Raw genomic sequence first — 26,356 nt, forward strand, 5'->3', positions numbered from 1 at the left:
AACTTTTTGATAAAAGAAAGTTCTTTTAATCTTTTATACTCTTCGACCCAGTAATTCTATATCTAGTAATTTATCCTAGGAAAAATACCAGGACGCACCAAAAGTTATATGGATAACTGTGTTCATTACGTTGTTATTTATAACAGGAAAAATTGTAATCAACCTAAATGTTTCATAAATTAAGGAATAACAATCAATAAAACTCAAAACAGATATTAGGCTATAGTAGAATAATGACAGAGATAAATGTTCATTTTATATATTTAAGTGAAAAATGTGAATTTAATCTTGTTTCTCTGGAGGGGGAATAAGCAAAAATATATACATGTGTTTGTGTTTTTTACATATATAAATATATAAAAGATCTTTTATATATGTAAAAGATGCCAAAAAAAGGTACATATACTAAAATGTTTGTGGTTACTTCTGAATGGTTGAATTACAAATATTTTTCTTTGTGGTTTTCTGTATTTTCCAACTTTCATCCAATTAAATGTGTGTATATATATCCGTACAGGCCTATTCCTTATGTATAATTCAGAAATCCAAAAAAAAGCTTTCAAAATGGACATTTTCCATGAAGTTAGTAAAAACTCATTTAGCAACAAACATTTGGTCTGAACCGGCATGAACCTTTATATAGTGTATAATTATGAGCCTTTCTATAGTCTGTATTTGTCCCATGTCTTGTGGACACACTTCTATTTCACGGCGGATGGGCTCTGCCCCAGAATTCCTGGAGGTTATATAATATTCAGTCTATGTGCCATTCTAACACCAAAAATCTTCTTGATTCTAAAGCATCTATCTTCTGTGGTTTCAAATAAGAAATTGTGGATAATATCTTAGATTTTTTCGTTTTGTTTTGTTTGAGACAGGGTCTCCCTCTGTCATGTAGGCTGGAGGACAGTGGTGTGATCAGAGCTCACTGCAGCCTCAACCTCCCAGGCTCAAGTGATCCTTCTGCCTTAGCCTCTGAGTAGCTGGGACCACAGGTGCCCGCCACCATACCCATCTAAATTAATTAATTAATTTATTTATTTATTCACTTATTGCTTATTCTTTAGAGATAGGTGTCTCACTGTGTTGCCCAGGCTGGTCTCAAACTCTGGCCTCAAGCAAGCCTCTCCCCTTGGCCTCCCAAAGTGCTGGATTACAGGTGTGAGCCACCACACCTCCCCAGATAATACTCTGTGATGAGGGGGAAATGAGAAGGAAAGGAGGGAGGGGAAGAAGGAAGGGTGGGGAAAAAGAAAACAGTTATTATCTTGGCAGAATACAAATGGTGCAGAGAGGCCAAAACTACGTGTACCAAGCAGTTAGAATGTAACTTTTGCTTTTGTTTCTATCAGTGTTCTCCAGCCAAAGCCCACCAAGAACACAAAGTTGGGTTTCTTACTTACTGTGGGACCATGAAGGAACCATGAGTCTCACTAAGGTGTTAGAAGCACTTATTTCAAGATTTAGGCTTTTATTTGTGACGTTGGGGAGAGTTTAAAGAAGTGGTTGGGTGCTATCAAAAAGTAGGGGCAATTCGATGTGGGCATCTCACTAAGTCCTATCTGTTAGGGAGGAGACACTGGAGCCAGGACACAGCCCTAATTGGTAAAGAAGTGGCAGAGTCATTTCTCTGCCAAGGTCAGCTGTGCGGCACAGCGACCTTGTTTTTGTCTGTGTTGAGACACAATTATGAAGTGGCTTTGCTTGATCTCATTTTTCAGGCTCAGAGTATTCTGAGGCTGGTGTTCTGCCTGACTGTTCGCACCCTTATAAGAATGGGACAACCCAGCTGTGGGTGCCAGGCCAGCTTCTGAAATTTGGGGCTGCCTTTTTCTGATCTCCTCTCTGTGTCAGGTGTGGCCCAGAGCTATGGGGGAAAGGGTGTCAACAGCCCCAGGCTCTAATGAGGAGTGACAGTACATCCATGCAGAACATGGCCAGCGTGACCCAAATACCAACCTGGTGACCCTGAGCCCATCAACTGCTAGAGGATCCAGAAGGAGTCTTGAAGGTTGATGCGCACAGACCAGAGAGCAGATTTTTTTTTTGTTTTTGGTTTTTTTTTTTTTTTTTTTTTTTTTTTTTTTTTTTTTTTTTTTTGAGACAGAGTCTCGCTTAGTCGCCCAGGCTGGAGTGCAATGGCGCGATCTCGGCTCACTGCAAGCTCCGCCTCCCGGGTTCACGCCATTCTCCTGCCTCAGCCTCCAGAGTAGCTGGCACTACAGGCGCCCGCCGCCTCGCCCGGCTAATTTTTTGCATTTTTAGTAGAGACGGGGTTTCACCGTGTTAGCCAGGATGGTCTCGATCTCCTGACCTCGTGATCCGCCCCCCTCGGCTTCCCAAAGTGCTGGGATTACAGGCGTGAGCCACCGCGCCCGGCCGAGAGCAGATTTCTTTAGTGAGCAAACTGTCATGGCATAGTACTGTATTGCTCATGGATGAAGAAGGTGTCTTTACCTTAGCTACAAACCATGAATGCCTCCAGGCAAGAGGCTGGCCAGCTCCCTGGCTGCAGCTAACCGAGGGAAGGAGAGGCTGGACTTGCCCTAAGTGCACCCCGAGCAAGGGAGTTCCAACTTCAGAGCATCGTGTGTTGTGCTCAGACCACAGGAATCCCTGGGGAGGGGTGGTTAAAGTTGTGAAACATAGAGAGGCCAACCTGGATCCAGGAACCCAGGAAAGCTCTGCCTTCCAGAGAGTCAGAAATGGGACAATTGCCCTCCCAGAGGCCACCGAAGCCAGGATGCACCTATACCCTTACCTCTCCCGCTTCCCCTCCTCCAATTCCAGAGGAGCCAAAAGCAGAATCCTGAGTAGACAAGGAAGAGGGGAAGGGCAGGAAGTGACATAGAGGGGAATCCTCCCCTTTCCCTCCTTCCTTATTGCTGGCCTCCCCACCGGAGGCAGGCTGAGGCTGAGGGAGGGGGAAAGCACTGAATCAGGTCAGAGAGTGAGGTTTAAATAATTAAATGAACTTGATTGACTTTTAACACCTCCAGGCAAGATTTCTTTAATACCTGAGAGGGATGAGGAAAGTTACGGGATCTACCAAGGGTATCAGTGAGAGGAGAAAGAGACCCTGACAAGGTAATGATATGAAAAGATAAAGTTGCTTTCTGCTTCCGCCCAAGAGGCACCACTGGGTCAATAAGGAGTGACATGTACACAGAGACATGCTGATACATTTTTAAAATTTATAAACTTTATTTTTAGAGCAATTTAAAGTTTATGGAAAAAATTGAGCAGAAACTACAGAGAGTTCCCATACACTCCCTCTCCTCCCATCCCCGCAGTTTTCTGTATTGTTAACATCTTGCATTAATGTGATACTGATGAGCCAATATTGATACATTATTATTGACTAAAATCCACAGTTGACTTAGGGTTCACTCTTTCTGTTGTACAGCTCTTTGGGTTTTGAAAATGCAGAACATCATGTATCCACCACCATAGTATCTTACAGAACATTTCACTACCCTAAAAATCCCTGTGCTTTACCTATCCATCCAATTCACTATTACCCACCAGGCCCTGGAAACCACTGATGCTTATATTTTCCCAGAGCTTAATTTTTTTCAGAATGTCTTATTTTTGGTATCATACAGTATGTAGTCTTTTCAGACTGGCTTCTTTCACTTAGCAAGGTTCCCCCATGTCTTTTTGCGGCTTGATAGCTCATTTCTTCCTGTAACTGAATAATATTCCACTGTATGGCTGTACCCCCATTTGTTTATCCATTCATCTATTGAAGGACATTTTAGTTGCTTCCATTTTTTGGTAATTACGAATAAAGCTTCAATAAACATTCGCATGCAGGATTTTGTGTGGACATGTTTTCAAATCCTTTGAGTGAATACCAAGAGTGCAATTGCTGGAGCATATGGTAAGAGTATGTTTAGTAGTGTAAGAAACCTCCAAACTGCCTTCCAAAGTGGCTGTACCATTTTGCATTTCCACCAGCAATAAGTGAGAGTTTCTGTTACTCCACATCCTTGCCAACATTTGGTGTTGTCCATGGTGCATTTTAGCCAATCTCATGGATTTGCTGTGGTATCTCATTGTTTTTTTGCTGGTAAATGCTTTAATTTGACCCTCCAGCAAAGGAAAAGCAATGATTTGTTTGCCAGTTTCATGGTGCAAATACCTCCACCATGTGAATGTAAATTGATACAGCTATTATGCAAAATAGTATGGAGGTTCCTCAAAAAGTTAAAAATAGAACTACCATATGATCCAGCAATTTCACTTCATGGTATATATCCAAAGGAAATCAAATCACTGTCTCGAAGAGATATCTTTATTCCCATGTTCATTGCAGCATATTTTATAATAACCAAGGTATGAAAGCAACCTAAGTGTCCTTTGATGGGTAAATGGATAAAGAAAATGTGGTATCTATACACAATGGAATATTGTTCAGTCTTTAAAAAGAAGGATATCCTACCATTGGGAAGAAACATGAATGAACCTTGAGGTTGTTATGCTAAGTGAAATAAGCCAGACACAAAAAGACACATAGTGAATGACCTCACTTACATATGAAATGTTTAAAAAGCCAAACTCATGGAAACAGACAATAGAACAGTGGTTACCAAGGGCTGAGGCTTGGGGAAACTGGGAAGATGTTGGTCAAAGTGTACAAACTTGCAGTTATAAGATGAGTAAGTTCTGGAGTCACCTTCCTGACAGCAGGGTGACTATCCTATAGTCAATAATAATGTATTGTATACTTGAAATTCACTAAGAGAGTAGATCTTAAGTATTCTATTTCCATTACAAAGAAAAATGGTTACAATATATGGTGATGGATGGGTTAACTAGTTTGACTGCGGTAATCATTTTACAAGGTATACATATATCAAATCATTACATTATACACCTTAAATATATACAATTTTTACTGGTATATATGTCAATTATATATATAGATGTCAACTATATATAGATGTCAATTATATATGTATATATTATCTATGTGTGTATATATATACACACACACACGTATTATTAATTATACCTCAATGAAGCTGGAAAAATATACATAAATTTTTACAATTTTCACCATGGCCAATTTCAAGCAACCACAGTGATGTCACTGATGCAGAGTTGGGAAGAGATGCTTCCAGTTGGCTGTCATGACGGGGTGTGAGCTACCGCAGCTCACCACTGCCTATGCAAACGCTTAGCACAGAGAGTAGCCTGCCATTCTCCACAAACCCTCCTGGCATCTTCTTAATGTCATGAATTGAATAACTTTTCTAGGTATCTTTAGACAGGATGACCAGTACTTGATGAAGGGTTGATTTCCTGGGACCCAGAGTAGGGAAACCATGTAAGCAGCTTCCCACATAGAACCAAGGTTGAACTGAGCTAATTTCTGTCTTAATGACAAGGATGCCAAAGGTGGCAGGTGGGTATTTGGCAGTCACTGAGCCACTCTCATCGATGCACTGGTGCTACAACAGGTCTCCCAAGCTCTAAAATGGTATGTCAGCAAGACCCTGCCACCCTATCCCTTTCCCCTCTGTCATTCACCTCCTTTTAAAGAGAGCTGTTTGGGGAAATCTCCTAGTTACCTCTTCTTCTTCACCTTTCCTCATGTCTCTTGCTTTAGATAAGGAATTGAGCTGGTGCCATTTGACATAGATAGAGATAGAGATAGAGAAAACAGATAGAGAAATGCTGATTTAGAAGGTATGGAAAGATCCCAGCCCTGCTGTCCTACAATCATCCTGGGGCCAGCCTCTTTGTCTGCATAGCCAACAGGGTTTCCACGGCTTCCAACAGGACATCTGACACAGGTGTTAAGCTTTCTGAAATGAAAAAAAAAAAAAAGATGTACACACACAGGGTTAGCTTTTAAACCCTCCATGAGCATTCAATTATGTAACCGATCACTCTCTTCCTAGATCTTCCTTCCTAGTCATCAATAATCAGAGTTGGTAATGATTCTTCAAATATTTCATGTTCAGTAGTTATTTGATTAAAGTTAAATTTTGCCTTTTTATGTGAGATTATGCTTTGCAGTGTGACCAAATGAAACTGGGCTCCACAAGAATGAAGCAGGTGCAGCCAGGGCATCAAAGCAGGGGGTGCAGGCAGCACTCCCAGGTCATGTGCCCAGTCCTGTCACCTCAGCCCTCAATCCCCTGGCAAAGAGGGGAAGCTTTAGTACAATTAACAGACAGGATTAGGAGGGGTGATCATCCCCCACAAGTGAAGTAGTTTGTCCAAAAGGAAAACAGCTCCCCTCAGCCCTGCAGGCCCAGTCAGTGGCCTACTCCCACAAGCATCCCCTGCCTGTCCTCAGCACCCTGCATCAAGCCCAAGTCTGGCCTTGGGCAGATTGTGCAACCCCAAAGAGATTTGTTTCCTCACCTGTTACCTGAGACTGCTCGTCCTTCATGATGGACAGGTGGTCTGGCTCACAGGGAACAGCCATAGGCTAGAGACAGGCAATGGGGAATCTAAAACCAGTCTTGTCATCATTGGTGCCATGTGACCTTGACTGAGCAAAGCACTGCACTTGAACCTGTTTCTCTCTCCCTACTAAATAAGGATGAGGAAGAAGAAGATGATGATGACAATGGCAATGATGGTCTAGGAGGTTACAAGATGTCCATTGTAACTTCCTAGTACACAAATACCCAGTTAAAACTGATCTGAGCCCCAATTTCTTGCCTCATGAGAGTCCAAAGACCTCCTCACAATGTCTGTGAATTCTGCTGCTTACCCACTTATGACTCTCCCACCTCCAGGTAGCTCATTTGTGCATCTACTTCTGTGCTGCCCCACTTCAATCCAAATGTCACTCCAACCCCCGGTTACTATGAAAAACTCACATGCAAACACCTTGTGAATTCAGAGAAACTGAATATAGGGAGGTGGCCATGGGGTGGGGTCGCTTCAGGCACCTCACAGCCTTTCTGCCTCATTTTTCCTCTCCCTGACACCTCTGCAGAATCAAGCACAAGCCCTCCCCTGCCATGCTGGGCATTCCGCCCATGTCCACGTCCTCCTGAGCTTTCGTTTCTGTTCCAAAGCACAGATCAAAGGATTTCCCCAACAAATCAGCTTTCTCCTTCTAAGGGAAATGCTGGCACATAAACTTTTCTCCACTTTGTCACGGTTAGAATGACTAATATGAATGCATTTTGTTTATAGGGTACTTCAGAAGCCATCTCATCCGATTCTCACAGTAACCCTGAGAGCTGAGATTCTATAGAGGGAGATACTGAGGCTCAGAGATATTACGTGATCAACAGTGAACACCCAAGAAAGGGTGGAGTCAGAGTTCAGAGCCAATCTGACTCCAAAGTCCATACCGTTCCTTCTCCCTCCTGCCCCTTTGTTTCCACTACTAAAGATCCCCTCGGGACTGCCTGGATGAACACCTGCTCCCTGGAAGACATCAGGAAACCACACTCTCCCTGCCACGAGGGTAGAAAACTCTTCTGCACCACCCTTCCCCCTCCACTCAGATTCTTCAGCTGTGGGAGGGAAAGCCTTGTTCTCTGACCACCAAAGAAGGAGCACAGCCTTCCAGAGGTCTTTCTCAAGATCGGCAGGAGACAGGCAGCTGAGCATGGAATTCTGGATGGGAGGGTGAGAGGGAGAGACATGCTGTCTGGCTTTTCTCCCTCCCCACACTACCCCACTGGTTCCTGAGCACAAGCATCATATCTAAGCCCTGGCTTATGTGTGCAACAGAGAGAGAGAGCGAGAGACGGAAAAGGGACAGCAGAGAGGACGGTGTGGGGTCAAGTCCGAGTGAGGATGTAGAGAGAGAGTGAGACACAGGAAAAGGAAAGAGGAGAGGAAGGCATGGAGTCAAGTCCGAGTGAGGATGTAAAGAGAGGGAGACACAGAAAAGGAACAACGGAGAGGAAGGCGTGGAGTCAAGTCCGAGTGAGGATGCAGAAAGAGAGCAAGACACAGAAAAGGGACAGAGGAGAAGAAGGTGTGGGGTCAAGTCCCAGTGAGGACGTAGAGAGAGATCCAGACACAGAAAAGGGACAGCAGAGAGGAAGGCATGAGGTCAAGCCCAAGTGAGGACATAGAGAGAGCGCGAGACACAGAAAAGGGACAGCGGAGAGGAAGGCGTGGAGTCAAGTCCAAGTGACGAAATAGAGAGAGAGCGAGAAACAGAAAAGGGACAGCAGAGAGGAAGTCGTGGGGTCAAGTCTGAGTGAGGATGTAGAGATGCAGTTCAGGGCCAGACCAAAGGGGACATTCATAACAGGACGGAAGCAGAGAACCTGTAAGTGCATATTTCATGTAAAACTGCTGTCGATCGGGCACCGTGGCTCACGCCTGTAATCCCAGTACTTTGGGAGGTCGAGGTGGGTGAATCACCTGAGGTCAGGAGTTTGAGACCAGCCTGACCAACATGGAGAAACCCTGTCTCTACTAAAAATATAAAAAACTAGCCGGGTGTGGTGACACATGCCTGTAATCCCAGCTTCTCTGGAGGCTGAGACAAGACAATTGCTTGAACCTGGGAGGCGGTGGTTGCAGTGAGCTGAGATTGCACCACTGCACTCCAGCCTGGGAAACAAGAGTGAAACTCTGTCTCAAAAAATAAAAAATAAAATAAATCATTAAAAAACAAAACAAACAAAAAGAAAACAACACTGTCGAGATTTTCCACCTGATTCTCAGGCACCAAGGCCAAGGAGGAGAGGAGTGGGTGTCCATCTTAGCAGCAGATAGCTACACATTCTGACCCAGGAATTCGGTGTGTCTCTTACAGGACCTCCACTCTGCAACTGTTTGGCTTGAGCTGGTCACAAAAAGTTGTGCTAACCTCAGGAGCACACTCTCCACTAGCTGACAGGAGAGAGTTGGCAGTGAATGTGCAAGGTGGTTCAGGAAAATCAACCTTGGATTACAGATTGGCTATGGATAATATACAATATAAGGACCAGCAAAAAGCTGAGAATTGTCTGCGCTACCTAAAACCAGGCAAGTGTGAAGGCTGAGGGCAGAGGCTGCAAGACACTACACAAACAGGAAGTTTATGTTTAGATCATTAGGCAAGGGAAGGTGCAATTCTTACAACAGCTTATGGGCATACAGCGCTTTATAGCGTAGCAGCACTTTCATGGACACCATTTTGTTTAGCACACTGAATAGTGCAGACTTTAGGGTTACACAGCCAGTTTCAATGCCAGGACCACTGCATGCTCCTCTGTGAATTCATAACCATGATCATCCTCCCACATCTCATGCTCCCATCTCTACTGTGGATCGTCTCAGCAAGGACTCAGTGAGATACCCATTCATTCATTGCTCCAATAGTGATTTTGATCCTCTCCAACATGCCAGGCACTGCTCTCAACATGGTGAGCAAATGCTGCCAAAAGATTTCTCTTCATCAAACTTTCTTTCTAGAGTAGGAGATGGATAATCGAGATAATAAATAAGCATGGAGGGTTGTATGTTACATAGTGATGAAAATCATGAGCAAAACCGAACAGGTACGTAGCGCTCCAGTGCTTGGCATCTCAGAGGCACTCAATCCACATTCCCTGGCACTGCTTCCATCTCATGACAGCCCTGCCAGGAAAACAGGCTGATAGCTGGCATCTTACAAGTGTGCAGTGTGAAGCTTAGAGAGGTTCATGACCTGCCCAGGGCCACACAGGTGGCAAGGACCAGGCCAGGACACGGGTCCCTCCCCAGTGCCCTCTCCCAGCTTCTTCTGTGGGTTCTTCTGTGGTGGGAAAGGAGACCAGTTGTTGCAAAGGAGAGGTGAAGCATGGAGGGGACTCACCCACAGAGAAACCACTGTCTCCACAGCCCCAACACCTCCCTCCCCACCCAGGGAGCTGCCAGCACTTGCTGGGCTAGACACTGTAAAGCAGTTGCCAGCTGGGGCTGGCCTGGTGGGGGAGTACTCATGAGGAGGCCTGCTTCTAAAGGAGTCTCCATACCCACCGCTGTCCCATCTCCATCCCATCCCATTACAGGGGTTCCCACAGTGCAGAGGCTGTTAGGATGCCAGGGGCAGAAACACCAGATTGTTATACTGACTTTCCACTCAGTTGCCTCCTGCAGACTTGTGCTTAGGAATCATGAAGAGAGGGCAGCAGAGTGGCAGCCTTGGCAGCCCATGGAGGCCAGGCCACCCCGCTACATGTATGGATGTGATGTCCACCACCTGGAGCCAGCAGGCAGTGCTTCAATGGCCAGGTCTTGCCCAGCAGCTTCTCTGCAAACAACAAGGGGCCAGACCTCAAGTACACACAGCTCAGAAGGGGTCCATCAGGACTAGGGCTCTTGCAGGCTTGAAGAGGAAGGCGCCGGGAGCCAGTTTCCGTTCCAGACTGCAGCCTCCTGCCCAGAATCTCCAGCCTTGCTTCTCTGCAGCTGGGGCCATCTGGCTGTCCCTCCTAGGTGCCTAAATACCCCTGGAGTGCACCTCTGCACACTGGCTGCAAAAATGTTACCCTTGATACTAGTCACTGTTGAGATCAGCCTGCTGGTGTTCCACCACCTGCTGTGTGCTTGTGCTTCTGGTGACTGGCTCTGTATATGTCTCCATACTTCAGCAAGCTGTGGATGCCTCCAGGGAATCCTGATTTCTCGTGCATTGGCATCTTGTCTTGCTCTTTCTTTCTCCTCTCTCATTCCTTCTGTAGCATGTAAAAGCATCAATACAGGTATCAACTTTGTCACTGTGACATCTTGACAAGCATCCAGATGGCTCTATGACATCTTGACAAGCTTCCAGTTGCTCCCTGCCTGCTTTCCCAGGTCTTGGAATAACACGGCCTCTGCTGATAAACCTATCCCCTGAATCCCACATTGGATCACCCCAGTGTGGCTGCCATAGTGGTCTGCCCACCTGATACCAGGCTCTTTCTTGAGAGATAAGAGTTTCCCCCAGGACCTGCACAACTTGTACTGTTCTTACACAATTTTCCCCATTCCAGGGAGAAGAACCGGGTCCAGATGTCAGCCTGCATTACACCACTGGACTCAACCACTCCCTACCTGACCATGTTCTGAGATGTGTGTGAAAGTCTGCATTTGCCAGCTCTTAGAGAACAGTAGCGAGATAGTTACATATTCTGTTTGGTAAATATATCTTTTAGGATTTTTTATTACAAAAATTCAAACAATAAACCATGTACAAAGTAAAAATTAATAGCTCCCCTACATCCTCCTCCTTAATCTCACTTCTGAGATGCATCCTATCTAAAGTTAGGTATGTATCCATCCACTCTTTTTTACACACACACTCCACAGAGAATTTTTTTCCACAAACAGAAACACACAAAGTGTTCTGCACCTTGTTTTTTAATGTCGCAAGGACATTTTTTTTTCCTCGGGAGATTTAAAGCCCACCATTGCTCTAAGGCCTCAAAATGCATTACAATGAAGAAAGAGAAGTTCAAAATAAATCATGAATAATATAATACCACAATATTTTGTCTATAATCACAAGAAAAATATAGGAAAAGTATCATGCTAGCTCCAAATAATATAAAGCATTGATTTACCTGTGGGAGAGCAGATGAGAAATTATTTTATCATCTTTGCTTTTGTTCTTTTAATTACCTCGTTTATACTGTGGTAAATGAGACTTTTGGTAAAACAGAAGCTGGGAGTTAGAATCCCTGAGTTCTTCAGTTTCTTTCATTACTTTGTCCAGTGAACTTAGGAGCAACAAATGAACTTCATTATGTTCTTTGGTTCTCCACATATAGTCAAAAGTATTATGTACAGAGTCACTAAACTCCTTGCCTCTCATGAGCAGTGAATCAGGAGTGTCAAATGCATTTATTTTGCATAACTCTCTTAACAATTCATGCCAACGGCTATTAGTGTTCTCCATGCTATTAGAAGTAAAGTCCTTAGCATTTTAGGGTCTAATCATATTAAGCAGCCAACTCCAGAAACTACAAAACCAACAAAAGAACTTTATCCTTAATATTATGTTTCTGTAGAACTCCTCTCCTGGTACCAAAATCTGTATTAGGGTTCTCTAGAGAGACAGAACCAATAGACAGAATTAATAGGACACACACACACACAGACACACACACACACACACACACACACACACACACATATATATATATATATATATATGAAGGGGAGTTTATTAAGGAGGATTAACTCACAGTATCACAAGGTCCCACAATAGGCCATCTACAAGCTGAGGAACAAGGAAGCCAGTCTGAGTTCCAAAGTTGAAGAATTTGGAGTTTGATGTTTGAGGGCAGGAAGCATCTAGCATTAGAGAAAGATGTAGGCTGGGAAGATAAGCCAGTCTAGTCTTCTCACGTTTTTCTGCCTGCTTTAGTTTCTGACCATGCTCACAACTGATTAGATGGTGCTCACCCAGATTAAGGATTGGTCTGCCTTTCCCAGCCAACTGACTCAAATGTTTATCTCCTTTGGCAATACCCTCACAGACACACCCAACATCAAAATTTTCCATCCTTCAATCCAATCAAGTTGACACTCAGTATTAACCATCACACATTCCTTTATTTCAGTCTATATGTGTCTTAACACGTGAAGTGTTTCTTTCAGGCAACAGATCAATGGGTCTTGTTTTGGCTATGTATATTAACAGCAAAATACAGACATTATTTTCAGGTCCAGGTCAGAATCATTTAATAGATAGATAGATAGGCAGACACATAGACAGATAGAAACACACACATAAATCTTTATGTATATTTGATATAAATATATGTACTACATATGTATGAATCTATACCTATAAAAGAACAAAATGCAGCAACATTAAAGATCACTCTTTTGAAACAGCAGAAATCCATGTAAACAGATTATCCCAGGAATTACTAGATGTGACGGAGTAAATTATGTTCTCTCCAAGTTTATAAGTTGAATCCCTATTGTTCACTGTGACTGTGTTTGGAGATAGGGCCTTTAGAAACATAATTAAATTCGGCCAGGAGCTTTGGGAGGTCAAGACAGGTGGATCACGAGGTCAGGAGATCGAGACCACAGTGAAACCCCATCTCTACTAAAAATACAATAACTTAGCCAGGCCTGGTGGTGGGCACCTGTATTCGCAGCTCCTTGGGAGGCTGAGGCAGGAAAATGGCGTGAACCCGGGAGGCGGAGCTTACAGTGAGCCGAGATTGTGTCACTGCACTCCAGCCTGGGCGACAGAGCAAGACTCCATCTCAAAAAAAAAAAAAAAAAAAAAAGAGAAAGAAAGAGAATTATATTCAAATGATGTCTTAAGGGTGGGGCTCTGATTCAATATGATTGATGTTTTTTATAAGAAAGCGAAGATGTACCAGTGATATTTACTCAGAGAGAAAAGGCCATGTGAAGATACAGTGAGAAGGTAGCCGTCTGCAAGCCAAGGTGAGGAGCCCCAGAAGAAACCAAACCTGCTGATATCTTAATCTTGTACTTCTAGCCTCCAGAACTGAGAGAAACTACATTTCTGTTGCTTTAGCTACCCAATTTGTGATTGTGATAGTTTTCATGGCAGCTGTAGCAAAAATATATACCAGAGAAAATTACCTTTTCCTGAATTTCCCAAAACTTCTCACTGCTACCACTTCTTAGACTTATAAGAACATATAGACTTTGAAAGCTTCTACTTCCACAAACATCTTCAAAATTCCCTAGGAATGCATATGTTTTTACTCACAAACGAGAATTTAGTAAGACTTGCTGTTCTTTGCCAGTATAATAGCAACACATGGGGGTCTGTCAACACACGTAGAGCAACACAGGACTCTAAAAATCTTTGATATTCAGGTTACTTGCCCAAGATAGTTTGGGTTACTATCATGGTCATTGCTCCATAACGATAGTTGTATAAAATCTGACACAGCTGCTACTGTCTCAAAGGAATAGGCAGGAATTCAGTGCTGTCATCATATGCTCGATGTCAGTTCTACAGAAAGGAACGGTGCTGCTACCACCGCCATTGTGGTAGTTGTTTTGGGGCACAGATCTCAGAGCAACGTGGGCTAAGTTCCTATTCACATAGACCTTATCTAGTGATAACAGAAAAATTAAGTAAATATACATCATTAACACAAGAGTATTTTCATGTAACTGAGTCACTTAACCTAGTTTTAGAAGTTGGGGAAGATTTTCTTGAAGAAACAATTTTAAGGCCAAGGACAGAATGATTGGGAGAAGTCAACTACTTGAGCAGTCAACCAGTGAAGAGCATTGATAAGCACAGATCTTAGGAAACCTGGGCAACAATGCCAATATATTACACCATAGTGAACACACACAATGGGGCAGGTGGGAAAAAAGGATGAAAGGAATATGTGCTAGGAGAAGATATGAGGAGAACACATGAAACATAATGCTTGCAAATCACCTTTCATGTCTGGCAAAAAGGAAAAAAAGAGAATGTACTTTGTAATGCTTCCAGGTAATTAATTTAACCACACCAAATAATTATAAAACAAATTACCTCGAAGCAATGGTTTGATGTGTGTATTGGCAGTAATTGAGTGATCAACTGAAATAGATTCAATTGATTATATGAGAATATTTCTTTAGAGCTGTTGCATTAACTGCCTGTGTTAGATCTGTTGCTTAAAATGTATGCTGGTAGGAAAAAAAGCACTTAAGGTATTTGAATGGGGCTAGATAATGTCTTCAAAATATGTAAAACTCCAATAGGCTTCTCTACTTGCCAGAAAAGAATGAGGTCTCTTAATTTGTTCCAGCCCCAGTGGTCAGCCCAAAATATTACAGCTCCTGAGACTCATCATTTGCCAAACCTGAGAGATGTCCAGATTTGAGACTGCTCATACCAGAACTCCAGTATCCTGCCATGTGCCCAGTCTCCAAAATGAAGGTAGAAGTGTGTAGTTCTCTCTGATGTGTTAAATGCCCTAGTCAGGGCTTACATATAAGCACTATCTGAGAATGATAGGGCAACAAAATGAGAAAGTATATATTCAATTCACATTGTTAGTAGATAAACATCCCTGCTTACTTTAAAACTCACTTCCAGGACAAAGTAGCCCTTGACAGTCTTAATAGCCTGTGCCTCAGCCACAATCTATTGTAACCCAGCCTGATAATTTGAGCAAATGAATCTTAAATGCAAGTGTACCAATAATGCTTTTAATATACAATTTACTTCTGACAATATTGTCTATGCTAGAGCTGTTTAAATTATTTAAACTAGAAAAATAATAGTGATGGCTTTGAAAATGAAAACCAAATAATCAAACAAGGCCATCAAAATACTCCCAGGTAATCACTGGATTCCTAAAGCAAAGATAATTGGTAAAATCAGACTTTGCTTTAAGTCCATGTCATTATGAGCTACTTGGTCATGCCTACAGTAAAGATTTGAACATTATTGGCAAGAGAAGTTTTGATGTGCCCAAATTTTACTCTTACCTATTTCTCACTCAAATCTGAACTGAGAATTTAAAAATAAAAAAAATAATAAATCAATTGCTCCTGGGCCACTAGCATAGCTCAGCCTTCAGCAATGTATTGCTGAAGCATTGACTATATAAAAGGTGTGTGTTAGGGGCTGCCTGGACATGATGGATAAGACAAAGGTGAATAAGAAAAACACTTTTTTTTTTTTTTTTAACTCCAAGAAAAATACCATTTAGTGGAAGAGACAGAAAGGCTCCATAATAAATAGAATACCAACTATCAACTAATTATATCTGCTAAAAGTGAAGAATTACAAGTGCCATAAGACCAGGGCTTTGGTTTCAGGTGATTATAAAATAAGAAAAATGTAGAGATATTTTGCATGATGTTACATATGTTTAATCGAACGAACTGAACTTAATTCTAAAATAAAGGTTCTTTCTGGGTTTTTTTTCCTAGCTAAGTGCAGTAGTAAGAAGAGAAAAAAGAATAGAGCAAGGAGTTGGATCTGTAACTGACTGTGAACAATCAATTAAGATAACTCATCATCTTCGGATCAACCATTTCTTGATTTTGTTTTAAGTGAAGATAATTCTTTATTTTTACATAGGTGGTAAGGTAGGAAATCCTGGGATATACTTAGATTCTCTGCCTTTTACTGGACAAGGAAATCTAAATACCTGAGACCCAGTATTTTGAGAGCCAAAGAGGAAGAAATTGGGTAACTGTGTATATTGAGCATTTAAGAAGTCTTTATGAAGAGGTCATTTTGAAGTAGGTCTGCTTTGCATGAACTACTCAGCCTTCTATCTGATTTTATTCTCTTCTGCTCATAAGTAAGAACTAAAATATTGTTTACAGAAGAAAAGATGTTGAACAGTTCACTGTAGCCATCTTACATTCACGTAATACTGAAAAATTTGCTACAATCAAGAGATTTAACTCATATGTATTGTATAGTTTTTCTGTAGAGTTTTTCTGCTCAAAGAAACAGAAATCAAGTCAAGGAAAATGTAAACTTTAAATATAAGAATTTATGAGTAAGAATTTGTGAGTAAGAATTTATGACTTCTACTCTTTCTTTTGTCCTTGACTAAAAGAAAGACAGCTATAAGGCATGATCACATTATAATTCCCAAGGTCACATATTAAGTTCAAGTAATCAATACAGACTAATTTGTGGTTTCTCGGCCAATTCTAATTTCCGGGAGATCATCTGCTTGACCTACATGAAAAATATATCCACCCAAGGTCAAATGAATGCCATTCTTGACAAAGAGGGAGAAATGGGCTTATCGATTTTTGTGAAATAATAATCGCCTTATGTCAGATACTGTTTTATTTTTTTTTCAACTTTTATTTTGGATTCAGAGGATACATGTGCAAGTTTGTTCCATGGGTATAATATGTGATGCTGAGGTATATGGTATGGATGACCCCATCACCCAGGTCGTAAGCATACTACCAATAGTTTTTCAACCCTTGTCCCATCCCTGCCTTCCCCATCTAGTACTACCTAGATTCACCAGTTCCTACTGTTGCCATCTGTATGTCCTTGAGCACTCAATGTTTAGCTCCCACTTATTAGGAAAAATAGGTGGTATTCATATTTTTTGTTTCTGTGTTAATTCACTTAGGAAAATGCTGCATCCATGTTGCTGCAAAGGACACGATTTTGTTCATTTTTTATGGCTGCGTAGTATTCCATGGTGTACGCATACCACACTTTTTAAATTCAATCTACCATTGATGGACACCTAGGTTGGTTCCATGTCTTTGCTATTGTGAATAGCACTGCAATGAAAATATGAGTGTATATGTCTTTTTGGTAAAACAATTTATTTTCCCAAATACTTTGGTATATACCCAGTAGTGGGATTTCTGAGTTGAATGGTAGTTCTAAATTCTTTGGGAAACATCCAAACTGCTTTCCACTATGGCTGAAATAATTTGCAGTCCCAACAAGCATATGTGTTCCCTATTATCTGCAGTCTTGCCAGCATCTGTTTTTTTTGTTTGTTTGTTTGTTTTTGACTTTTTAATAATAGCTATATTGACTGGTGTGAGATGGTATCACATTGTGGTTTTGGTTTGCATTTCTGTAATGGTTAGTGATGATGAGCATTTTTACATACATTTGTTGGTCATTTGTGCATCTTCTTTTGACAAGCATCTGCTTATGTCCTTTGCCCATATTTAATTGGATTATTTGTTTTATGCTTGCTGATTTGTTTAAATTCCATGTAGATTCTGGATATTACACCTTTGTCAGATGCATAGTTAGTGAATATTTTCTTCAATTATGTAGGTTATCTGTTTATTCTGTTCTTAATTTCTTTTGCTGTGCAGAAGCTCTTCAGTTGAACTAGGTTCCACTTAACAACTTTTGAGTTTTTTTTTTTTTGCAATTGCTTTGGGGGACTTAGCCATAAATTATTTGCCAAAGCTAATGTCTAAAAGGGTATTTCCTAGGTTTTTTTCTATAATTTTTATAGTTTGAAGACTTATATTTAAATCTTTAGCTTATCTTGAGTTAATTTTTGTACATAGCAAAAGGTAGGCAACTAGTCTCATTCTTCTTCAAATGGTTAACCAGTTATCCTGGCACCATTTATAAAATAAAGATTCCTTTCCCCATTGCTTCTTTTTGTCAACTTTGACAAAGCTCAGATGGTTGTAGATGTGCAGCCTTATTTCTGCATTCTCTATTCTGTTGGTCTGTGTGTCTATTTTTGTACTGGTCCCATGCCTTGGTTACTGTAGCTTTATAGTATAGTTCAAAATCAGGCAATGTGATTCCTCCAGCTTTGTTCTTTTAGCTTAGGATTTCTTTGGCTATTTGGGCTCTTTTTTGGTTCTGTATAAAGTTTAGTTTTTATCTATTTCTGTGAAAAATGATATTGGTATTTTTATAGAAATAGCATTGAATCTGTAAATTGTTTTGGGCAGTGTGGCCATTTTAATGATATTGACTCTTACAATCCATGAGCAGGGAATATTTGTACATTTATTTTTGTCATCTCTGATTTCTTTTAGCAGTGTTTTTCTGTTCTCTTGTAGAGATCTTTCACGGCTTTGATTAGATGTGTTCTTAGGTTTTTTGTGTGTGTGCATATTGTAAATGGAATTACACTCTTGACTTGGGTCTCAGGTAGAACATTAGTGGTGTGTAGAAATGCACACATTGATTTTGTACATTGGTTTTGTATCTGAAGTTGTACTGAAATCGTTTATCTGCTCTAGGAGCCTGTTGTAACAGTCTTCAGGGTTTTCTAGCTATAGAATTGTATTATCAGTAAGAGAGATAGTTTGAATTCTTCCTCTAAGTTTCATGTATTGGTAAAGTTTCTGAATTTCCTCCTGTTATGAAATTCTAGTTTTATACCATCATGGTTAAAAAAGATACTTGTTATGATTTCAGTCTTCTTAAATTTGTTAAGATATGTTTTGTGGCCTAACATATAACGTATCCTGGAAAATGTTCTCTGTGCAGTTGAGAAGAATGTGTATTCACTAGCTGTTGGATGGAATGTTCTATAAATGTCTGTTAGGTCCATTTGGTCTAGAGTACAGTTTAAATCTAATGTTTCTTTGTTGATTTTCTGCCTGGGTGATCATCTGTCTATTGCTGAGAATGGAGTATTGAAATGTCCTACTATTATTGTTTTGCAGTCTACCTCTCCCTGTAGGTCTATTAATATTTGTTCCATATATTTAGGTGCTCCTATTCTGGGTACATTTATATTTATAATTATTATATCCTCTTGCTGAATTGATACCTTTATCATTATGTAATGACCTTCTTTGTCTCCTTTTAAGAGGAAAAGAAAAGATAATTCCAAATTTTTTACCTGAAAAACCTATCTTATCTAAATATAACTGCCCCAACTCTCTTCTGGTTGTCATTAGTATGGAATATTTTCTTTCCAGCCCTTCACTTTCAATCTGTGAGTATTCTTACAGGTAAAGCAAGTCTCCTGTATGCAACATTTTGTTGGGTCTTTATTTTTTATCCATTTAGTCATTCTATGTGTTAACTGGAGAAGGTAATCCATTTGCATTCAGTGTGATTGTTGATAGGTAAGAACCTACTACTGCCATTTTGTTAATCATTTTACTGTCATTTTATAGATTCTTTGTTTATTACTTTCCTTCTTAGTGTCTCCCTTGATGGTTGTGATTTTCTCTAGTATTCTGTTTTGATTACTTGCCTTTTATTTTTAGCTTAGCTACTAAACTAAAGGTAGGTTTTGTTCTTTGTGGTTACCATGAGGTTTACAGAAAATGTCTTGTAGCTGGAGTAGGTTATTTTAGGCTTCTGCCAACTTAACCTTGATCTCCAAAAAATGTTATATTTTAATTTTACTGTCACCTCATCCTTAGACCTTTTCATGTCACATTTTACATTTTTATACCACATATTCTTTAAAACATAATTATACTTACGATTGTCTTTCAGTGTTTTATCATGTAACCATTATATTAAGAATATAAAGTTATTTACATACCATCATTACATTTTTAGAGTATTCTGAATTTGACAATGAGCACATTTTGACTAGTGATATTTTTCAGATGTTTTTGTGTTACTTATTAATGTCATTTTTTTCCTCCAGCTTGGAGAAAATCCTTCAGTGCTTCCTGTAAGCCAGGTCTGGTAGTGATGAACTTCCTCAGCTTTTGTTTGTCTGGAAAAGTCTTCATCTCTCTTTTATTTTTGAAGTATAGTTTTTATGGGTAAACTATCATTGGTTGGCAGGGTTTTTTTTCTTCAGTGCTTTGAATGTATCATCCCACTCTCTCTTAGTCTGCAGGATTCCTGCCAATAAATCCACTGAAAGTTGTACTGGAATGTGAAAATTTTTTCCTCTTGCTGCAGTCAGTATTCTTTAATTGTCTCTGATTTTTGAGGATTTGTTGGGGAATTATTCTTTGTCTTTCATTTGATTGGTGATCTCTGAGCTTCCTGTACCGTATGTTGTTGTTTCTCCCCAGATTGGGGAAATTTTCAGTCATTATTTTTAGAAATATTATTTCTAGGCCTTTCTCTCTCTTATCTTCTTCAAGAACTTTTATATTATGTGAAGATGGATCACTTGATGGTGTCCAATAATTCTCATTTGTCTTCACTCATTTTTATTATTACTCTTTAAAAATTATCTGCTTAAATAATTTTATACATCCTCTGAGCTTACTGATGCTTTTCTTTGTTTGATTAAGTCTGCCTTCAAAGTTTTCTATTGAGTTTTTCAATTCAGTTTTTATATTTTTTAGTTTTAGGGTTTTAACTTGTTTTCTTTATTTCTATTCCCTTGTCAGATGTCTTCATGAACATCACAAATTGTTTCCTAAAATTTATTTAATTTTCTAAACATATTTTCTTGTGATGCCCTGAATTGTTTTAAAAGGATCTCTCTGAATTCTTTTTCAGTCCATTCACAGATCTTCATTTCTTCTGGATCCGTTATGGAAGCTTTATTGGTTTATCTCGGTGGTATCATATTTTTCTGTTTTTCACAATCATTGTGTCTTTATGTTAATGCTTGTGCATTTAAGGAGACAGCCACCACTTTTATCTTGTGAAGATGTAATTTTGTGACATTAGACTTTTACTATTTATTTAATATCGGAATTTAACTACTGGCCTGGAGTTAAGTTCTGTTCTGGGGAACACTTATAATGAACACCAGACCTCAAATGCTGTATTAGAACTAAATCACGGACTTGCAGTTCTTTTCAAATCTGAAAAAGACTTAATCTGAATACTGAAAACTAATTACTAAAGTTTTAGTTGCTTCCTAGTCAGGGTAAGAGTCAATAAGAGAACCTGAACTGTATATAAAAGCCAGCCAGGTCTAAGAGATCCATGAACCATGCCTCCTGCACTGTAATTGTGCTGGTTGGTCTCCTCAACATGACACCCCTACTGATCAGTGGCAGAGTAGCCACTAAGATCTGAACACCAGTCACTACAATCAGTGCTCCTGATATTCATCTCCAATTTACCCCAGGTGGTTTGGCCCTATGGGCACTCCCAGTGCTTCCATGAGATGGAACTGGAGCCCTACTGGCACTTCCAGTGCTTCCAGGAGACAATACTAAAGCATTTCTCACCTTCCTTGGAAGGTTCCTGGACCAGTGGGGAGATCAAATATCCACTTCCAATTCCCTCCTCCCACCTGAGAAACTGTGGGTTGATAGGAATTCTCTGTAAGTGGCATTATGTTAGTTTAGGGGAGGGGTAGTGCAGTCTGAAATAACCATTCCTCTTGTCAGTTGCCGCTTTTGTCATTTTTGCAGACCCCACAAGGGTTTTCTGCTTCTCCTCAGTTCTGGCAAGTTCAGGGTGGTATTCTTGTCTATTGATAATTGCTAGTTGTCCTTTTGTGGAGTGAGTGATACCAGGGGACTCCTCTTCTGCCTTCTTGCTGATATCATATGTCCCCATTATCAATAATACTTCTCATATATTTCCTTTATTAGTAATAACCCGTGTCAAATTTTGGTAGATGTCTTCTACTAGACTGAAAGTGTTGCTATCTATTACAAGTTTGCTAGCAATTGTTGTCATTAATGAATATTACACTTAATCAAACACTTTTCATATATTTGACATAATGGTTTCTTTTTATTTAATTTCTAAATATAGCAAGTTACATGTTTAAGTTTGTTTTTAAATATAAACTGTCTTTACATTATTGGGACAGCTTGATATGGCCATGATATATTTTTTAAAACAAATATTTTGGTTTGGTTTGCTAATATTTTAAAACATATTTTGCCTCAATGCTCAGAGTGAGGCTGGCCTGTAATTTTTCTCTGTACTTACCTTTGGTCTCTCATACTTTCTTTTAAGTTATTTATACTTTCATCTTTCTATTTTATCATTATATATACATATATATTTATTCACTGTGACAGAAAATAAATCAATTTAGTCACATATATAGGTGTTTATTTTTATTTAGATTTTCTAATTATCTTCCTTTATTCATCTTTCCACTCATATCAATCATCACCTCCTATCCAGGAATGTAGGCGCTATTCAAAATATCTCCACAATCTCACAATAATAGGTAAAATATATATTATATAAAATACATAGTCATATATATACTTAAAGATGCAACTCCTTTATGATTTTTATTTAAAAATGAGTGATAATCTATGTGCTTTTCTCATTTCTCAGCATCTTGCTCTATTGGATGGCAGTGGGGGCCCATCTGGAGTGGCTGCTGTGAGGATGTCAGCTGTAGCAGGGGAGGCACAGCCAGGGCTGTGTGCTCCACACAGATGGCAGAGGCTGGGCACAGGTGATCCCAGTGGGAACCCCAGACCCTGTCTAGTTGTCTAGTGGGAGCCCCAGACCCTGTCTAGTTGTCTAGTGGGAGCCCCAGACCCTGTCTAGCTTCCACAGGGTGGAAGCCTGTGCTCTTGGGTGCAGTCACAGCTCTGGACCCAGGCATCCCTGTACCCTCGGGGGCCCAGGAAGCCCCCTTCACCCGCAGGCTTGGAAGTGCCTACTCCCACTCCCTGGCCTCCCCCTGCTCTCAGCGCTACTCTGCAGCAGAGCAAAGTTGTGGGCATGTCACAATAGCTGAGCCCAGGCATTCTTGCTACCCAGCTGGGCATGTGTGTACTTGGGGTGGTGCTGACATGCCAGTCACCTGGTGCCTTGGCCCCCTCTGAAAACTGCTTCTGAAGCTAATGCTGACGGTCACGGGAGGGAGGCTAGGGGGCTGAGAGTGGCTTGGTGCAGGTTTGTGGGTGTCCCTCGGCGCAGACATCCTGGGCTCTGTGGGTGGCATGTTGATGACAGTGCGAGGCAGATAGGTTCCTAGGCAGGAAGGGAATGTTCCCCTGTGAAACTCCACCTTCAAGCTAGGGATGGCCCGAAGCCTGGGCACTAGGCTTCCAGTTCCCAGTGGCGTCCACAACCTGGAGTGAGAACTCCAGGCCTGCCCATGACTGCCCATGGACCAATCAGCACATGCTTCCTCCCACTCATGGATCAATCAGCATGATCTTCCTCCTTTCTGAGCCCATAAAAACCTCTGGACTCATCAGACTCAGGTACTCATCAGCAAGACCTACTTGCAGACAGGAGCTACCCACTGCAGGTCTCCTCTCTGCTGAGAGGTGTTCTATCAGTAAAGTTTTCTGCCTTGCTCACCTTCCAGTTGTCCACATAACCTCATTCTTCCTGGACACAGGACGAAAACTTGGGACCTGCTAAACACCAGGAGTGAAAGTAGCTGTAACACATTCCTGGCTGGCTCGCAGAGGTATAGGTGGCAGCTAAAGGGGCTGTAATTCGTTCCTGGATGGCTTGTTGAGCCGCAGGCAGCAACAAACTTCCAGACTGTGGGAATGAAGGGTGGTGACACTGCTGGGGGCCCAGACCTCAGGATTCTCCCAAGCCAGAGCTGCTGTAACGCTATAGCTCTCTGGCCCTTCACCAGCACTGGGCAGCTACCTATGTGACAAGAAGTAGTGGTGGGGCTTGGTCAGCCCAGGAGCTGCAGGCCTGGCTGAGGGCAGCAAGACTGAAAAAGCTGTTAAACAAACGGACTTAAATACTCTACATGAAACATACCCCCCCACCCCGCCCACCACCCCGCTCACTACGCTGCACGTGACAAGAAGGAAAGAAGAGCTGTAGCCCTTCTGAAACCGCAGACCTCAGGGCTCCCCAGGACAGAGCTGTGACATGTTGTAACACCCTCTCTGGGGCTCTGCAGTTTGTGGCACCTCCGAGCTTTCAGGTGCCATTGCATTCCTCTTGTCCAGATGCTGGTGCCCACTGCAGAGGCTGCTTGCTGTGTGTCTGTTCCAACTTCAGCCTTCCATGGAGCTGGCACCTGTACCAGTGCCTGGAGCTTCCCTCTCCACCATAGCAGCCGGAATGCCTGGCTGTGCACAGTAGCCGGCTCCCACACTCACTCACTTTTAAACTTCTTGCCATTCCATGCTTGACTCTCCCATGGCAGGCATGGGACACTAGCTGGTAGCATCAGCTGAGTGTAGCCTGCCAGGCCGAGTGTGCAGAATGAGGCCAGAAGGCACAAGGGAAACTCAAGTTGAGGTTCTGCTGGCCACAAAGGTTTCTGGCTGGTGAAGCAGCATCCAAAGGATCCTGTGTCATATTCACATAATGATGTTTCATTAAATCCTTACAAGTCAAATTCTTTTCAATGACTGCATAGTAATCATTATGTGAACATATTACTTATTTAACAGTTCTGTATTGAAAGGCATTTGGTTTTTAAAAAGTTATGAAAAAGGTTGCAATTAACATCTTTATACATATGTTCTTATGTGCTGGCTGACATGTAATTTTTATTGTATGGATTCCTAGGAAATAGATATCTGGAAATGTGCAAATGTATGTGCAAATGTATGGTTTTTTGTAAAACTTTACGTAATGCATAAAGAAAATTACACAAGTCATAATTGTACATCAGATAGTTTAAGACACAGAAAAAGATTAGCAGTGCCCTATTGTTGAAATTTAGACTGTCATAAAGCACAGACAGTCCTCAATTTACAATCATTTGACTTATGAGTTTTCTACTTTATAATGTTGTGAAAGCAATAAGTTTTCTATAGACACCATACTCTGAGTACCCACACACCATCTGTTTTTAACTCAGTACAGTACAGTATTCCATAAATTACATAAAATATTCAGCATTTATTTAAAAATAGGCCTTGTGTTAGGTGATTTTGCCCAACTGTAGGGTAATATAAGTGTTCTGAGTACACTTAAGGTAGGCTAGGTGTTAATGTTTGCTAGGTTTAGATGTATTAAATGTGTTTTCAACTTACAATATTTTCAGCTTAAAATGAGTTTATTGTGACATAACCCCACTGCAAGTTGAAGAACATCTGTATTAAGCAAAATAAGTCATAGGCAAGAAAGTAGTACACACAGATCCTTCTTAATTTATGATGAGGTTACATCCTGATAAATCTAACATAATTGAAAATTTTATGGGTGGAAATAGTGTTTCTTAAATTGTACACTTGAAAACAATGGCTTGGAAGTATAAATTGGTACAGAAACTTTAGGTAGATATGTCTGAGTAAACCCATGGTAACTTGAAATGGCTTTATTCACACATATCATCATAAGTCGAGGAGAATACTTGCTGTGTATGACTTTGCACCATTGTAAAATCAAAAACTCACAAATCACACAATCAAAAGTCGGTGATCATCTGTATGTGCTTGTACATTAATCTCTTGGATCTAAACATATTTGCATAATTTTCATTGTATGATATTCTGTTGCATGGATACGTAACACTTTACCAACCCACAATTAAACATTTGGATTAGGGATGTTATTAGTAGTGCTGTTATGTATATTCTTGTACATATATTTCTTTGCACATAAGCCCATATTGCATGGAAATGGAACCAATGGGTCATCACTTATGCTTTTATTCCACTTGAGTGGAAACCTGCCACAAAATTTATCTAAAGTTTCTGCACAAATGTATACTCGCAGTAATAGTACTTGAGGGTTTCTATTGTGCCAAAGTATTACCAACGTTTGATACTGTCTTTTATTATTTTAATTTTAGCCATTTGGCAGATGAGTTGTGGTCTCATTGTGGTTTCAATTTCTATTTGTTAAGGAATAAAAAAATTAGCCTTTTTTTCATGTATTGGCTATTTTGGTATTCTCTTTTATAAATTATGTATTCAATGTGTTCAATTACTTGGTTGTCTTCCTTTTATTGGTTCATAATAGTTATTAATATATTCTGGATACATGTCATACATACATGTAGTTATATGCACGTATACACACACACTTACGTGGTTGACCCTTGAACAATGTAAAGGCTTGGGGCACCAATAACCCATACAGTGTAAAATCCATGTATAACTTCTGACCCACCCAACACTTAATTACTGATAGCCTACTGTGGACTGGAAGCCTTATTGATACCATAAACAGTCAATTAACATGTATTTTTAT

General features: G+C 40.7%; 1 long non-coding RNA gene across 1 annotated transcript; it reads left to right on the forward strand.

Moving 5' to 3' along the window:
* Positions 1-7,249: 7,249 nt before the first annotated feature.
* LOC139361391 (uncharacterized) lies at positions 7,250-11,042 on the forward strand. Its single transcript, XR_011618958.1, has 3 exons — positions 7,250-7,441; positions 8,753-8,968; positions 10,942-11,042. It is a non-coding gene; the product is annotated as an uncharacterized lncRNA (long non-coding RNA).
* Positions 11,043-26,356: the final 15,314 nt, after the last annotated feature.

Source organism: Macaca nemestrina, unplaced genomic scaffold (genome assembly GCF_043159975.1).
Source record: "Macaca nemestrina isolate mMacNem1 unplaced genomic scaffold, mMacNem.hap1 Scaffold_46, whole genome shotgun sequence".
Lineage (NCBI taxonomy): Eukaryota > Metazoa > Chordata > Mammalia > Primates > Cercopithecidae > Macaca > Macaca nemestrina.